Genomic DNA, 16,271 nt, shown 5'->3' on the forward strand with positions numbered 1-16,271 from the left:
CTTTAAGAGAGTCAGTTCCTATCCTTCCCCACTCCATTCTCTCAGGCTCCTCTCTTGCTGTCTTAGATTTTCGTCTTCATCTTCCTGCCTCTGTCTACAAAGGCAGGATACAGAGGAAGGCCAGCAGAGGGCAAAGAGCCCTGGAGCTGAATCGGGAGACAGACGAGCACCTGGTTTTTGCCACTGATGTGTGTGACTTTGGGCAAACCGCTCAGACTCTACGTGGGCGTCAGTTTTCCCAGCTGTAGATGGGCTTGGGTCTCCCACGGCAGGAATCCACGTGCTGTGCTGGTATTGGTGTCATTGTGAGCGCCAAGAATAAGACTCTGTCCTGGCTCTTGCAAACTTACTGGATAACGGTGTCTTTATGTTCCCTCTGATAACACACTACATATTCAGATAGATAGATGATAGAGCGATAGATCGATAGATGATAGATCACAATGTGGGAAGAAAACTGCTGGGATTAAACAAGGATCTTACAGACCACAGGACCCAGTAGAAGTCCTACAGAGAGACTGCGTCAGAACCGCTCTTGCCCCGAATTCACTTTAATTGCTCCCTGTGATCAGGTGTAACTCTTCACCCCATTTTTCACAATTGGGTGAAATAAGGAAGTACCTTAAAGCTGGTTTCTCTTTTGCTGCCACAAAGGTCCACATAACTGCTGGTTCCTGTTCGTGGTGAAAATGTTCATAACCAGATGAATGAAGAACACAAGACACAACACAAACCAGAGAATTTTAAACCTAGTTTATTCCTAACTGCAACTAACCCTAATGGAGCCCATGCCTGCCCATGGAACTCCCCGGCACCCCTAACCCGGTAAAGGATATTGCCTCCATTTTCTCTCTCCTGTTCAGCCTCCCCATCCCTTTTCAAAAACTGTGGCCAACTTATCTAAGACTTATGCTACTTCACGGGATTTTGAAAACAAATTAGAAATTGCCTTCCAGTTTCTCCAGAGGTGACTAAATCCAACAAGCATTAAGAATGTGCAGGAAAGGACAATAAACGACAGTTCTGAGATAACCATATCCAGCAGCAGTGGGCCAGTTGCTTGTTTTCATTTTCATCCATCAGCAAAGATGGAAGCTTGACATGGTACATTGCATAAAGCTTGGTGAGCAGGGCACGGATCTGCTGTTGGATCCTGGGAGAACTAAGCCTCTAGAGTCAGGCTGGGGACTTGCGGAGAGCCTGGAAGAGCCCAACACCCTGGCTGACCGGCCGTGCCGCCAGCTCACAGGCTGCGGGTTTGCCTCAGTGAGCACAGCAGACCACGCTTTCCTTTGCTCAGAGTCGACATGACATGATTTGTTCCCTTCTGGCTGCGTCGGTTCTGCAAACCAGATAGCAGAGGCTGCAAGTTCAGGAGAGCCTGCCTTTCTGAGACACCATTTGTTTGGACAGGACAGGCCAGTAAGGCTTTTTCTCTCTTTCAAGCTCCCAGGGCAGAGAGCATATTTGAGGAATTCCTTTTTCAAAGATTTTTTTTGCCCCTTCCAACATTTTGTTTAAGAGAAAATGAGATGTCTATCTTCTGTTTCCTTATTTTTTTTCAGGAAAGCAAAGGGTTGTTGACTTCCTCCCTCTCCCCTCCCTTCCTTCCTTCTTCCCGAAGGTACTCATCTGAGAAAAAGAGAACGAAGTATTGTTCCTGTTCTCTTTCTTAAGTCATTCGAAACACTGTCCCTGCGAGTTCTTTAAGTTCCCTGCAATCTGTACACAAGAGAAAGAGGGAGAGAGAGGGAGAGAGACAGAGAGCAAGGGATCAGGTAAAGCACGGGGGCGGCTGCAGCCACTCAGACTCAGGAGCTGGTAAGTTACCATGCAATCGTTTCTACTTCCATTTCAATGTCCCTGGGATGGATAGGGCCGTGGGCATCTTCAGATGCCCAGAAAATACTCTACTGGGTGTAATCCTTGATCAAAGGGTACAACTGATGGGTGGCCCAGAATTGAAGCTTATACTTTTTTTCTTCTTAAAGAGAATACTGATGCTTTGCAGAGCGGAGGCTGGCAGAACTGGAAATAGAATTGCATTGGGGCTGAGGAGGACATTGTGTTAAATCTGAATTTTGGCACAGATAACGTGGCCAGGTTAGCCAGGAGCCACTGGAGTATGTGCTGTGTCTCCCAGGAGGACCCTCTCTTCTTAAGCATTGTGTCTTGGGGGCCTTATCAGGATGTCTGCTGAGAACTGGGCTCTGCTCTGGGGCTTTTGTTACCCTCCGTCTAGATTAAGGTGCCCTTCTCTGCTCTTTTCTTTCCATTCAGCACCCCCCAAAAGAGTGATGTTAATTGATGACTTTTACTCTGCATCACTGAGGTAGGAGGAAAAAAGAAGGGACTGTCATTTGAATTGCACTGTGTGGGGCGCCTAGGTGTTCAGGTTCCGCGTGTGGGTTGAACGTAAATTATTATCCATTGTCAGTGGAAGATGTCATCTGCCACACAAAGGAAGGCAAAGATTTGGGGGCGTATGGCTTGAGTTTTGGAAAACAACATTCGACTAGAATAGGAGGACTGAGGTTGATCGCTTGTGTCACTAGGAGCGAAAAACTTAGCTATAGGTGCAATAGAAGCATATTCACACAGCGCCGGGTTTCCAAGCACCAAATAGAACACAGCCAACTAGTTGAGCTGGTACACATGACTAATTTTTAAATGTCTAACTTGCTTCAGATTTGTCAATAGGATGTTACCAGGAACTCATCACGGCAAGCCATGAGGCAGCAAAGATCACATTGTCAAAAATAGGCCAGCAAGGTTGCTCGGAAAGACTGTGTGTATTTACTAATATTAATAACTTAATTCAGAGAGGTGTTGAATGGGTGAAAGATAACGACCATACAGAATTTTTTTAATATTCATTTCTATGAAAGTTACTGATTGAAGTCACCTGGGATGTGAAGAGTGTGATAAAAATAGCCAGTCTCTCATTTATAAATTAATTTGGCCAGACCATGTATTAATTGCAATCAAGTAATTAATCTTTATTCAAAACTGAGCCATCATCTTAATAAGAGTGAGAAAATATGATAGAATTGGACTGTTACATAGGTTTTGTTAAATTAGTCAGACTTCTTTTTTCTTCTTTTTTAAAGAGACCTTCCTTAGGAGCACTATAAAATGAGCAATGTAAAAGAGATGTGATTAGCGTTTGCCTGCTCGAGGATGCAAAATTATTCTAACCACAGCTGAAAGTGGTTTCCCCTTACCCCACCACCTCCCTTCTCCACACCACTCTATAGATCTTAGTCAAAAGGGAGCCGGACTGATCGACTTGGGCATTTTGTATCTTTTATCAGCAATTGTGACCCCAGCAGAAAACTCAGGGCTGAGATATTGACTTGCTTCTTTCAGTTTCATTTTTCCTTGATAATGTTTTTAATTTTGTGCCCAATTAAAACAACATTATAGAATGCTCTCTAGTTTTGGTTATTGATAAAAACATCAGAGGCAGCACAATATGAACAATGACAGCAGAGTCACACTGAGGAAGGACAAGTGAGGTGAAAGTGGCTGCCCAATAGTGCCGACGACACCCCATTCCCGGCGACTGTCCTCACGGTGGCCCGAGATTACGGGGCTTGGAGATGTGCTTTCCTTTAGAAGAAAAAATATATATTCAATATTTCCACTGAGGTCATTAAGTCATGGCCATGAGAATATTTGCTGGATACTGGGGGAAAAAATGTTAGCTACCTAAAGACGAAGCCACTGACTAGGTCAGTCCAGCTGCTGCGCATCTGTCTTCACTGAACTCCAAGGAGTGAGTCGGCATTTGTGGAAACTTCCAGGGTGTGATTCTTCTTTGGGGTCATCAGAGGCTCTTTTGTGATATTATTAGGGGAACTCCAGCTTGGAATGATCCAGAATTTGACACACAGAAGATTTCGTTAATTAATTTGTGCCAAAACTGTACATATAACGAAATTATAAATTTGTCGTAAAAATGTTAAATTATATTAGGATGTGTCTTGTAGGTCTGTGTGCTGGGGCGTGAATCAAGTTAGGACAAGCAGAGCCTCAAAAGCACAGGCTTTGTTGTTACACAAATTTGGGTTGAATTTAAGCTTTGTTACTTCCTGACTGTGGGCCTTTGGCGAGGAAATTAGTCTGTCTAAACCTCAGTTTCCCCAAATGTAAAACTGCATCAGTATCATAGAGTTGTTGTGAGGATTAAAGAAGATTATTTATGAAAAACAGTTAACATAATTCGTGGCAAGTGGAGGAGTCAGCCAACATTAGTGGGAATTTTTAAGAGTCCTCTATTAATACCAAAGGGTAATGTAGTTTTTGAATGTAGGGGATAGAATACATCTCCTTAATTTATGTTGTTATTCTTAATCAATACCCTGCCAAGGGTTTATCAGAATAAAATTATTCCTCATAGCTTTAGAGGTGGGCACACATTAAGTGAAGTTGTCTTGAACCCCAAATTCTTGTAAAATAAAGGAAGGTAGAGTTTAATGTTTCGATGTTCATCTCTGCTAATGGCAGAAACTCCAGATTTAGCCTCATTACAATGCCGGCTGTGTTCAACAGAGCCCGATGCAAGGGAAAGTTTGCCTTGGGACAGAAGTTCCAACTTGGATGATGGTGGGAAGAGACCACACTCACATTGTAGATGCTCCGTTCGCCCTCACCCACTTCCCCCAGCTCGCAGCTCTGTGCCTTGGTGACCTTTTCCCTGGCCATGGAGGGCTGGGGACACTTTTTTTGGAAACCATTGTGGCAGTTCCATGACTCAGCCAGAGAGAAAAGGACTTGAGGTGACATGTTCTCCCCTCACCGAGGGCTGAGAGCACTTGGCAATCCCTTTCTTCAAACATTTTAGTAGCAAGCCACTTACCTTCACAAGGATAAAGGGAACACCATTATCACCCCTGTGTGTGTGTGTGTGTGTGTAGGGTGTGGAGAAAAATTGCTATTTTTCTCTCTTTCTAAACTTTGAAACCTACATGCTGGTTAGTCTGCCAAGTAATAACGATACTTTAACTTAGGTCTTGGGTAAACTTCCCTCTCCACTTTCCAAAAGCAAAACACAACCATAACAACAACCAAAAATCTGCCACCAGTAACCCAAACTTTTGAGGTTCTTTTGTTAGAATAAGAGGCTCTGACACAGCAGAGACTTGTTTGGACAGCTTAACCTTTGGAGAGCAAATTGAAGCAGAGTTGTTCTGTACAAACATGCAAAAGGTGCCTTGTAATGCGGCTTTGTGCGGGAGGACAAAGACAGATGAGGAGTCACAACACTTCTACTCTGCTCTGGTGCAGCCTCCGCCCCCGCTACGTGTGATTTGAGAGGGTTCTGTACGTGCTTGGACCTCAGTTTTCTGGTCTGTAAAGTAGTGGGGTTGCACTAAATCAATGATCCTCAAGGTGGCCTGTGTGTGGATCACAATTCACCTGGGGCTTGTTTACACTGTCTTCCTCCTGCCCACCGCACGAGATGACCTGTGAGATTCTGAGGCTGACGTGGCATGACTTTCTAAAACAGATGGTCAGTGTCCTGCTCCGTCTTCTTCAGGACCGCACTGACATTAAACATAAATGCATGTGCTGCCAACCATGCTTTTAAGTGGAATTCCTACTCAGCACTGGATGTTCTTTCTAGAAGTTAGTTTTGAATATATGTGTATCAATTGTTCTTCTAGAAGCCATGAGTGTTATGGAGGAAGGCATATGCTAGCCAGGCAAGCAATCTGATGAGTCTGATCAATGTTCTATAACTGTATATAAATCACAAAAAGATCGATTACTTAGATCTATAAATATTATAATTCTGTATGAACAGCACTTTCTGATTTACGCATTTCTAACTTATTTGTATCTTACAGTAAGCACACATTCTTTCTTTAATCAAGGAGAACGCAGATACTAAATTTTTCTATTCATTTGAAAAACTATTGGTAGATTCAATCTCATGAGGATTTTGGGGTTTGTTTTGGTTTGACCTTTTTACAACATGTGCTGTGCTGAGCCTATTTTAGAAGTTAGGTCCTTGTCCTAAGTTAATGGCGGCACAGAAGATTGATCATGATGTTTGAAAAACCAGCACTCACAAGTTGTGTTAAATCTGCTTTAATTAAAAGAAAAATGTGTAACTTGTAGAAAAAGTTGCTCTGATTTTCCTGATTTAGTTTCTACCCACATCATTCCATTTTTCTCTCATCTGTTTACCTGGCTGATGAAGCAGAGCAGCAATGGACACGAGTCCCTGTCTGACAGGAGCAGAGACAGCGACCGTTTTGATGTGCACTCTCAGAAACAGCTAGCCTAATGATGGCTGTTCTTTCGGACTATTCAAGTACCAAACACATTTAGATAAAACAATGGTATTTAGACAAAAGAATAAGAACCTGTCCCCCTCAGAAGTTGTGTGTCATATATAAGCTCCCTAAAAAGTAAGCCCCACGAGGACAAGGACTTTGTTTTGCTCACTCTGTATGCCCAGGGCCTACAAGAGCACATGGCATATAACAGAGGCACAACAAATATGTGTTCAATAGATGACAATAAATAAGTGGGCTATAGAATGAAATGTGCTATCTTTATATAATGCCAAATGCAGCAGTTAATAAATAAAAAAGTTAGTCAAAATTTTGGAGGACAATGCCAAACTGCCAGCTTGACATGTTTACTCCCCCCCACCCCGAATTTACTGGAATTATGGGCTTGTTCCACCGTTATGTGCATGGGGCTGCTACATGTATATTAATGTGTCATCTTGGCAAGGACCCCACCTGCTTGCTTGTGGTAGATAAACGTTTATCAAACATACAGAAAGCACTGTTGGTTGCATTTTATTTTCCATTTGTTTTCTGGGCAGATGATGGGTTAGCAAATTGGTTTTGGCGAGAAAGAGCACGGTCATTTGTTTTTCCTTGACTAAAAGATTGTGAGCCAGGATTCAGCCTTGTAGGAAACACCGTGTGCTCCCTGGATTTTTACAAGCAGGGCTGTAAACGCAAGTTAAAGGGATGCTACTTGGGCTGAGTTTACACCAACACCACGGGTGAATTCAGGAGGGAAATGCGATATCCCTGTGGAGCACAATACCCTTTCCTTTACAGAAGGAGGCAAAGGAGACAGCCAAAACGGACAAATACGGGATTGAGACACTTTTGCACTTATTTAGCAAATTTAAAGTGGTAAATATAAACGTAAACATAATAACAAGTTGGGATTTTGGATGATGCTTATTGAGTTTAACAACACTGCGTCCAAGGTTTCTGCTATTTGTGGTAGAAACTGAAAAAGCTTTCTCTGTTGACATTGCTAAAGCCCATCTCTTTAGTGCCAAGGACCAGGGCACACAGAGACAATTCTGACCCATTCTCCTATGTTCTTTTGATATGTTAGGGGCCCACTTGGACCTCATTCTATGATAGCCACTGATATTAAACTGGAGACTGAGATAACAAAAGAGCACCATCACCAATGGCAACACCATGGAGGAGCCATTACCAAGTTTGGGGCCTGCTAAGAACGTCAAATGCATTATTTCACTTAATCTCCATTCTAAGAAGTGAGTGTTTCATTCCCCTCATTTTAAAATAAGGAAAGGCAACCACCTGTTTAACAGATAAACTGGAGAAAGTAAGTGATTTGCTTGAGGTCATTAAACTGGTGCTGCTGGTTTTTAGGTCTCTCCTTAAGGAGGAAGAGCCATCTGTAGTTCATAATTTTTGTTTGATTAAGTAACCCTTAAGGCCGTGTTCCCAAATGTAGCCCAAGACCCACCAGCAGGCATCGCTCGGAGCTGCTGGACACGCAGACTGGCAGGCTCCCCCCGGGCCTCCTGAGTCAGAACCCGCCTTGTGGCCAGACCCCCGCGTGGCTCCGGCGCACGGTGGGTTTGGGCAGCGCTGCCCCAAGGTTTCGACCTGTTGCACACTTGGACTTCAGAACGCAAGCCCCTGTTCCGAGGAGTCGTCAAGCCGTTTGTTAGCTGTGAGCTCGTCCGGGACAACACAGCCCCCCCTGGGCTAGCGGGGTTCTGCACGAGGCTCGCTTCTGCTGTGTCCGCACCCCTGGGCGTGAGTCCTGCGGCCTGAGCCGGCGAGCTCACGCCACACGGAGGGAGGCCGCCAGTCCGGAGAGCACAGGTCCGCGCCGAGGCGCAGGCCTGGCCCGAACACACGCCCCCGCCCCAGGGAAGGCAGTCTGGGGGGCAGTGACAGCACTGTGGGAACACCACCCCAGCAGGTATTCAGCCTTTGCAGCAGCTTGAACACCATGTAAACACGGCAGCGCGCGCGAGCCTGAGCCCTTCCGGGAAGAGGAGGATCTCGGCCAGTTCCTCCTCCGACGGCTGGAGCACGGAGACCGGCCTTCGTCTTCCGGGGGGGGGGGGGGGGGCGTCTCCAGCATCACCGCCAGGGCGCCGACGCCGGCACACGCCCCGCTCTTCCCAGAGAGAAGACTGCGGAAAGACGCCTTGGGGCCTCCTTCGCCCTGGGACTCACTGTTCCCTCTTGGAACAGAAATCGAGAGGGGCTATTGTTGGAGGGGTGGGGAAAGGAAGCCGGACCGGAAGAGGGCCGGGGAGCACCGGAAGAGAGCGAGGAGGACCGGAAGAGCCGTCCAGCAGGGACAAGACCGGCCCTGCCTGGGCGGCGGTGGGGCCTTCTCCCTCGTGACCGCGGCCCGCGGCCTCCTTCCGCGGGAGGCGCGGGGGGACCGGGAGCCCCGCGTTTTACCTCCGTTTTACGGACCTCCCACCACGGCCACCGCTTTGTTTCCTAGTTTTCTCCCCAGCGCAGTGGGGCTGCCCGCCCCCCCCCCGAGGGCTTTACAGTTAGGAGAGTCCGGGGAGAGGCCTTCCAGCCTTCTGAAGACTGTACCTGTGAACACACGGTGCTGAGGGACACGGTGCTCACTCCTTGAAGACGGGGCTCCTGAACCCCTGGACCTGAACTCGCAGGGCGAGGAGCGTGCGCGGTCTATGCGGCTACTCCCGGTGTGTCCGGGTCCCGCCCTGCCGGGCGTGCAGAGAGCCGGGCGAGGAGCCACCGTCCCGGCCATCGTCTTTCTGGACACCCAGGCGACATCCAGTAACTCGGCAAGCCGGGGGCGGCTCCTCGAGCGTCGTCCTCGGCCCTCCGGCCGCCCCCCCCCCCCCACGTCTCCGGCTCCGTCCGGGTCCCCAGGGAGGGAGAGTTCGCCTCTCCTGGCTGCAGCCTGGGCCCCGGGCTGACCCGGACGTTGGAGGAGGAGTGGGGAGCCCAGTTTTTGGAAAAGAAGCTGCAGCCCAATACTACTTCGTTTTGAAGAAGGCAGGCTCGTTTGGCGTGTCTCCACAACCTCCAAGTGCTCAGATATCCCCCTCCTTACCATGGCCGACGGTGGCCCCCTCGTGCTCCATCTGAGCCTCCCAGGAGAGGGATTTCCGTATCACATGTTTAATACGTGAAGTTGGGATGGACGTCAATCCTCGAGCAAATCCCACCCCAGAAGGATTAGAACGTAAAGTGCCAAACGTATTTGCTGTTAAACTAATATGAAATTTTGGGGAGGGGGGTTGGTTTACTTAATAAAGTGCTACGTCTTACTTGGCACATGTGCCTTATGCACGTGTGTAGAAATACACACACGCAGCCTGTCCAAAACCGTGGTTAGCACCAGATTGTTTGACTCAAGAGTGTAGTATGTGATTCGCCGTCCTTTGTACTTCCAAACACATTTACTGTCCTAATCATATTGTTCTTAGCAACGTTAGAAAGAGTTTGGATTTTGTTAGCTAGTGGCAGTGGGGTAGGTGAGAGAAGATTCAAATGTTACTACAAGCAGTTCATGAAGTGCTTCATTCACGTGTGTCGTTCTGAGAACGTAAGGAACGCAGGAGGGAAGGCTGAACTTGGAGTCAGAATAGAGGTGTGAGTGTACTTACTGACACATGACTGGATGGCACACTAGTAAACCCAGTGCATATGGAAATTGAGTGTATGATAAAAATAACATTGCATATCAGAGCAGCAAGTTGGGTTATGCAATGAATGATGTTAGGGTGACTAGGTAGCTATTTGGGAAAAAATAAGTTTATATCCTCACTTTATTACTTAAAACAAATTCCAGTTAGAGCAAAAATTTTAAATGTTAAAAACATAAAAATACTAGAAAAAATGGGAGACATTTTTTTTTAATCTCACAGGAGGGCAAGTCTTTCTAGTTTTACCCAGAAGCCTTAACATTTATTATATGTTTATTACATTAAAATAAAAAGCTTCTACTGGGCCAAAACTCAATAAATGAGATCAAAAGACAAACCAAAAAAACTGGGAGAAATGTATGTAATGTGTATCACGAAAAACTTAATATGATCAGAAAACGGGCAAATGACGTGAAACACATTTGATATAAAATAAAATACAGCTGGCTGTTAAACATGTAAAAAAGAAATGATACTTATCCTACTTCATAATAAAAAATGCAAATTAAAACTATGAGATACTGTTTTTTACCTACTTGATGAAACAAAAGGTGAAACATTTGTTAGCATATTTGTCTCGGGGGATCTAGGGAGTGCTGTCATACGTTGCCGTGTGATAGTGAATTAGTAGAACTTTAGAGAGTGATTTGTGAATGTCTATCAAAACGTAAAATTGACTCCTCTTGGAATTTATCCTACAAATACAAGATACTAAAAGACATACCTACAATGCCATATATTTGCCACAGCATTATTTGAAATAGGAAAAAACCCAGAACATCTATATGATGGAATATTATGCAGCTCTAAAAAAGGAATGAAGGAATAGAATAGAATCCAGGAATGGCCTCTAGGTAGATGCTTAACTGATTTTGACAAAGGTGCGAAGGTAATGCAGTGAGGAAAGGAAAGTCTTTGAAACAAATGGCATTGGAACAATTTAATATCTACATGTAAATGGAAAAATGAACTTAGCTCTTACTTTACACCATACACATAAATTTACTGGGAGTAGATCATGCACTAAATGTAAGAGTTAGAATTATGAAATTTCTAAAAGGAAACATAGGAGAAAATCTTTGTAATCTTGGTTTAGTCAACGATTTCTTAGTTATGACACAAAATGCACAAACAATACATTAAAAAATTGATAAATTGGACTTCATCAAAATTAAAAACTTTTGCTCTTCAGAAAAAGGGACACCATAATAAAAATGAAAAGACAAGCCACAAACAAGGAGAAAATATTTGCAAAACAGATCTGATAAAAGACTTGTTTCCAGAATATATAAAGAACTATTAACAACTCAATAATAAGACAAACTACCTAATTAAAAACTGGACAAAAGGGGCCGGCCCAGTGGCATAGTGGTTAATTTTGCACATTCCTTTTCACCGCCCCGGGGTGTGCAGGTTCGGATCAAGCCATGCTGTGGTCCCATAAAAGTAGAGGAAGATGGGCAGAGATGTTAGCCCAGGGCCAACCTTCCTCAGCAAAAAAAGAAGAGAGTTGGCAACAGATGTTAGCTCAGGGCTGATCTTACTCAAAAAAACAAACAAACAAACAAAAAACTGGGCAAAAGCTTTGAATAGATACTTAACCAAAGAAGATATACAAATGGCAAATAAGCACATGAAAATATGTGCAATATCAATAGATTAGGAAAACGCGAACTAAAACCACAATGAGCTACCACTACACACGCAATAAAACTACTGAAACCAAAAAGACTGAAACTACCAAATGTTGACAAGGATGTGGAGAAACTCTAATAAGGAGGATGCTCTAATACATGGCTAGTGGGAATGTAGAAGTGTACTGCCACTTCGGAAAACAGTTTGGCGGTTTCTTAGCTAGTTAAATATATACTTACCGTGCAACCCAGTAATTCTACTTCTGACTTCTAAAAATGACATCAAATGTTCACATAAGGACTTGTACACAAATGTTCACAGCAGCATTACTCATAACAGCCCCAAACTAGAAACACTTCAAAGGTTCACCAACTGGGGGGTGGATAAATGAAAGATGGTCTATATGAATACAATGGAATACTACTCAGCAATAAAAAGGAACTGCTGCTAAATGCAACAATGTGAATGAATCTCAAACACATCATGCTAAGTGAAAGAAGCCAGAGCCAATATTATTTAAAGAGCCAGATATACAATAAATATTGAATGATTTCATTTATATGAAAATTTGAAAAGCACAAAGCTATAGAGACAGAAAGTATATTAGTGGTTGCCTGGGGCTGGAGGTGGAAGCTTGGAGTGACTGCAAATGAGCATAATGGAACTTTTTGGGGGATGATGAAATTATTCCAAAATTGGATTTTGGAACTGCACAACTGTATAAACTTTCTAAAACCCATCACACTGACACTTAAAAATGCATGAATTTTATATTATGTAAAGTACAACTCAATAAAACTGTTAAGAAGTGGAGGAAAAAATGAGGCAGTTCTATGGGTTCTGATAATGGAGCAATCTCCAACCTGTATCGTTAAGTAAAAACAGCAAGATTCTGCCAGTGTCTAGAACGCTATCATTTTTTTATAAAACACACACACACACAGAGCATATTTTTGATATGCATCAAATACCTCTAGAAGATACAATAGACCAGCTAATAGGATTTGCCTTTGGGCAAGTGAGTGGAATGGCTGGGGTGGGGGACAGCAGTGTAAGGGAAAAATTTTCGCTGTATATACTTTTGTACTCAATCAAAAATAATTAATGAGAAGGAGGAGGATTAATCCCTCCTATTAATAAAAGGGATATTATCTTCCTTAATATCTCTCCTATTAAGGGAGATAGAGAGGAGTTTTGAGTCCCACATTAGCTTTGTGGGCCTAGGAAATAGAGGCCTCTATTTCCTCTATTTCTGTCTGAGCCTCAATTTCCTCATCTGTGAAATGAAACGGTTGGACCAGTTGATCTCTAAGGATGCTTCTGATTTCAAGTTCCGTGCCGTGAGAATTGCTTTAAGGATGATCGTGTCATACCTGTCTACATTCCTTTTGTTCCTTCCCTCGCAGCATGTCACCAACTGCCACATATAAAGCCACAACCAAAAGCTTTGTTCTTTCTCACTCAGTTGCCTCTCAGGTTATTGGGTCCCCGTCCTTTTGGAAACATGTAAAACATGGGTGTCGACCAGGGTGAGGAGGCCGCCCAGAAAGCCGGTGTGTGTATGGGATGAGTGCGAGACAATATAGAGGAGTGATTACAGCCACATCCTGGGGGCCGCTGCTTGAGATCAGCTCCAACCCTCTTGCTTGCCAGTGGTGTGACCACGGGAGTTCTAATTTCTTTGTCTGCCTGACAGGTATAAAATAGCACCACCCCCTTACGATTTGTTGTGAGCATTAAGAGTGATAATTCATGTAATTGCTTAGCACAGTGCCTGCCTCATAGTCATAGTCAATAAACGTTAGACCTTTTCATTATTAGTGTGATCTCCCCCTGTTCATGGGACCTGGAGCTTTCCTGGGGTGGGGAAAGAGAGGCAGTGAAGTTATTGAGCTGTGTGCTCACTAGCACCGTGAACTGGGGGTCCTGGGAGATGGGGTAGCTTGTGTTTTCAATCCAACAACCCAAAGCGGGAGACTGGAGTAATTTCTGCTGCTTCCAAGCCAATAGCATCGAGAGAAACTTCTTCCAAGATTCCATCCCCTGGAGTCAATTATATCCTGAAAACGTGACGAATGCAGGTGTAAAGTTGCTAGGTTGTGACATTATGGTGGTGGGGGGGAGTTTGAGCCAGTTAAGTTAAACAGCAAGTTTCAGTTTGTGTGACAAATGTGCCTTAAATTACATCTGGATCAAAATATCATTAAACATTAACATCAGGGCCTCTGTATAACCTCCTCTCCATGGTAGCCATTCAATAAATTGAGTTGCAGCTTCAGGCCAAATTCAAACCGACCCAACCCCAAATCTTCCATCACAGTGATGTGCACCTGCCCACATTTCCCAGCTTCAATCTCAGTGCAGCACAGCAAGGGACGTGTCTAAACCCAGATAGCTCGTGGGTCCTTGTGACTGAGAATGTCTGTCATAGACAGCAGCTCTTCCCACTCCCCCAAAAATATATTTGATAGCTTGTAAAGAATTGAGTTTCCCGTGTGTGTGTGTGTAAGGTGAGAGTGAACCCCTTGTGCGTGTACTCCCCACCTCGTGTATTATCATACCACATTCTAGAACGAGCCTACACAAGGCACAGTTGAGTTTAGTGGGTTGTTCTGCTTACTAATTCTCTCGTGTGTGTCTGGTCTCCTAACTACAGCAGAATCATATTTGTCAGGGACTGTGTTTTTAACCATTTTTGTACTCTCTAGGAGAAGAGCCCTCCAAATTCTTGCTGGTCTCACATTAATTCTCTCTGAGATCCTTTGAAAAAGTTATTATCCCCACTTTAGAGTTGAGGAAACTGAGGCTCAGAGAAGAAAATGATTCACCTGAAGTTACACAGCTCTGTGGATCACAGGGTCTGTGGGTCATTGCAAGGAGCCAGGGAGCCTTTACTGAGATGTCAAGTGTCCAATGTTTGCAGACTGACTAAGTCCTGTTTTGAATGTGTATGTACCTCTGCTTTTCTAATCTGGTTATAGTGCGGTCATTAAAAATATATAAACTAATTTAAAGATGTTACTGAATTCAAAACAGCTTTTGGTTATTTTGTATTTTTTCTAACCCAGATTTGCAAAATGGGTTTAATTTTTCAATTTACAAAGAGAGTCCTCACGCCGAGAAGCCTGGGAACCGCTGCAGTAGACCAAAGCCAGGGTTCATTGGTGAACTGTAGAGAGGTACTTGGAACAACCGGGGTCTCCAGGCGGCAATGAGCTTTTCTATTCTGACACTGCTGCCTGGAGTGAGTCTGTGTGTCAGATAGATGTGTAGAGCATGTCTGGAAGTGTTCACCATCATTGTTTAATGTTGTCCTTCCTCTAACAACTGTCTCCAAAAAAGCTCCCAGTGCGTTCCTTTATTATTTGTGTGACCTTGGGCAATTTGCTCAACCCATTTGTGTCCTAGTCTCCTCATTGACAAAATGGGGGAGAGAGTAGCCCCTACCTCGGAGGATGCTGTGACGGTCACATGAGTTAACCCATGTGATGTCTCCACACGTCCCCGTCACACACGAAGCACCCAGCACACGCTGTTGTGGTGTTAGGCATTGCGTACCACTGTTTTTGACACAGTCAGAACTTGATAGATATTTTTGTAATGAGTTAATGAATAGAGGAAAATGTGAAATAGGAGGAAAGGGCAAGTCTGGACATGTAATTCCTCGTCTACGTTTCCTTAGTCACAGGCGGGCAGGTGGGACAGCTGCTTTATGCAGATGCTGTGTTTGGGTGGATTCGCTTCAGTGAGCTCAGGCTGGAGAGAGGACGATGTTTCTCCATCTTCTGGTCCAGCAGACTTTACAAGTCTACGAGCTTTCTGTGCTGGCTGCATCGAGACTGCATTTAAGGGATCAGGCAGAAGGAGTTCAGGCTTGGAACTGAAGTGAAGCACAGGCCTTAGTCCTCCTTAAAAACTGTAAGAGGAAACAAGACCAGCAGACCACCCACATAGGAGGAGAGAAGCAACGCTTTCTTGCCACAAACCAAAATGCTGAGGACCACAGTTAGAAGAGGGTCAGAGGAAGTTAGAATGAACTTTCGTAGCAGGCTCAACATTTATCTAGCTTAAAATTTCACTTCCAGAACATCTCATGGAGAGTCATTTAGCTTAATTTGTAAACAACCTTTCAGCCTAAAAGAAACAGTTTTTGTTTTTGTTTTTGTTTTTTTTTAGTGTTTGCAAATTGAGGTGTTAAAGGTAGGAGAAAAGAACCTGTTGCAGGACTTTAAATGATGGGCTGCCCTGAGTTTCAGTGCTGGCTGACACCGTTTTTTGTTTTTTTTTTAACAAAGGTCTCAGGCAGATGGGCCAATGCAGAGACAGTCAGCTTCTCAGGGCTGGTGGCTTTTTCCAAGACCAGCCAGTAAAAATGCCAGCAGCTGCTGCTCCTTGGCTGTCCCATGTGGGCGAGGCTCTGTGCGGGTGCTATGTGCACTAAAGTGAATAAGATCCAGTTGAGCTTTCCAGAAGTTTCCAGTAAATTAATGGTTGTACCCTGTCACCTCCATCCACTGGCCCTGTTTCTGCCGACTGGGATCACATGAAACAAACCCAGTCCTTCTAAGTGTCAGCTCTTTGAAGCATTTAAACGGAAGCTCCCAAGGCCCCAGGCCTCTCGCATGCCCCCTTCCTGACACACCAGGTTCCTCCCAACATCTCAGTAAGTTATGGCTTTATCTCCTCACCA

General features: G+C 44.5%; 1 protein-coding gene across 1 annotated transcript in view; it reads left to right on the forward strand.

Annotated features, from left to right (window-relative positions):
• Positions 1 to 1,740: 1,740 nt before the first annotated feature.
• Positions 1,741 to 16,271, forward strand: part of ZNF366 (zinc finger protein 366) — a 61,097-nt gene continuing 46,566 nt past the window's right edge. Inside the window, exon 1 of the mRNA XM_004420466.3 lies at positions 1,741 to 1,821. The gene's annotated coding sequence lies outside the window, so the exon portion shown is untranslated. The remainder of the gene's footprint in view (positions 1,822 to 16,271) is intronic.

Source organism: Ceratotherium simum, chromosome 4 (genome assembly GCF_057802395.1).
Source record: "Ceratotherium simum simum isolate JZ-2026a chromosome 4, ASM5780239v1, whole genome shotgun sequence".
In the NCBI taxonomy this organism is placed as follows: Eukaryota; Metazoa; Chordata; class Mammalia; order Perissodactyla; family Rhinocerotidae; genus Ceratotherium; species Ceratotherium simum.